The sequence below is a fragment of the Triticum urartu genome, chromosome 1 (genome assembly GCF_003073215.2).
Source record: "Triticum urartu cultivar G1812 chromosome 1, Tu2.1, whole genome shotgun sequence".
In the NCBI taxonomy this organism is placed as follows: Eukaryota; Viridiplantae; Streptophyta; class Magnoliopsida; order Poales; family Poaceae; genus Triticum; species Triticum urartu.
The window spans coordinates 88,084,749-88,086,773 of NC_053022.1; positions in this window are offsets into that span (position 1 = coordinate 88,084,749).

Below are 2,025 nucleotides of genomic sequence, written 5' to 3' on the forward strand. Positions count from 1 at the left end.
GACTCTTGATTGCATTCTTTTCAGCATACTCCTGGGTGACGAGGCGGTATTTGAACCACTGTTCTGCCCAATAGCGTCGAATCCATTGGATTCGGGTTTTGCGCTGCCCATAGCTCTCTTCTGGATCTGTTTTGTACATTTCTGCCAAGTCTTCAGGAATATCCTTGGAAGTTCCCTCACGTCTCTGTCCGCCCCCCTTTCTTGCTGCTGCAACTGAAGCCATAAACTTTAACTTGAAAGGCTTCAAAACTTTCAAAGGCTTCAAAGGCTTTCTTTTTCTGGACAAACAGGAACTGGCTTCAGGAGAGTTTATGTGATGCTGTAGGAATTCTGCAAATGAATGCAGACTATGAGAACCGAAGGATTCTCCCACGGACATGTACCTGTGACAACATTAAGGTGCGAGGGAAGGGGAAGAGGTCATATGCATTCTCAGAAGGTTTTGAAGATTAATCAGTTTAGAAGACATTGACCTCATTGTGCGAAGACATTCACTTATAGATAAGAAGTTGGTTCCAGATTTGTACGAACCCATAGATCAGTACAAGTGAGGAATCTAACTACTTTATGAAGCACAAGTGAATATACTAGGCATGTTATGAGATGCAGCGAGAGATCTAACTGGTGTGAAGAGAAACTTCTTATGGTTGAAAGTGACAGAACCAAGAGATCAAAAGAGGCTGTAAGAAGAAGTTTTATTTACCACACTGGAACTGCTAGACGGAAGGAAGTTGATGCCGAGCAGTTCAGTCCTCCGTGCCCTAACTTGGCGACGGAAAACACCTACGGCGACGGCGGAGAGGACGATGTCTGCGGTCGGCGTTAGGACGGCGTTGGAGAGGTTGCGGCAGCGAAGCGCTTCGTCTCCAGCGTCGTCGAGTGCTAGCGGTGGCGCTAGGGTTCGTGCGAGGATGGAAGAAGGAGATAATGACTGCGGTAAGTGTGAATTTATAGACTCAGAGGCGGCACTGTGCTATTACGCAGGTGCCCCTGGCGGTTCGCATTTGAGGCACGCGTGGCCAGTTAGCGGAAGTTTGGGGTTTGTTCCACGTCCCACGCACGCCTAAATTGTCGGGCGGTCGTTCCTGCTTCTCCGGATCTTATGTGGAGGAATGAGCATTAAAAACGGACTTTTATGGTTGTCTCTATGTCTTCAGCTGACAAGGACAAAGTGAAGACATTCGACAGTTTCAACAGAATGCATATGACTTGGAGAGATAGAGTTTGAGATAGAAAGCATAGAGAGGTTAGGGTCCGATTACATTCACTTAGTTCAAAAGATTCAACCAAGAAGACATAGCTATAAGTGAATGCTGTAGAGGACAGAACACTTAGATCATATATATGTATATAATCATCGTAGTGAAGATAATCATGAAGACATGTTAAGTTCGAAGCCAAACCAATGTGAAGATATTGCAAGGTAACGCCATGAGTTAAACACTTCAAAATGGAACGTTTGGTGGTGGCGTTACCCACTGTATAGGAAGTATTAGACCCAGACACGACGCACAATTATTGTGGCGCTCCGAAGTCAAATTCCACATTAATGTATTCACACTTAGAATGTATGTCTTCATTGATTGAAGATATACTTTACTTTGTGCGTTGCACATCTAAGTCATCAATATGCATAAGTGTTAGGATGTGTGCCTGATCACAGGACATTTGAGGATTCCAAGATATTTAGCTCACACCGTAACTTGCAAAACCTCTTCTCATCCAAGGGCTTGGTGAAGATATCTGCCAATTGCTCTTCAGTGTTGACGTGTATGATATCAATGTCTTCCTTCACAACATGATCTCTGAGAAAGTGATGGCGAATTTCAATGTGCTTTGTCTTCGAGTGCTGAACTGGGTTGTTGGCAATCTTGATGGCGCTTTCATTGTCGCAGTAAAGTGGCACTTGCTTCAGATGAATGCCATAATCCTTGAGTGTTTGCTTCATCCACAGAAGCTGAGCGCAGCAAGATCCAGCAGCAATGTATTCAGATTCAGCAGTGGAGAGAGATACACAGTTCTGCT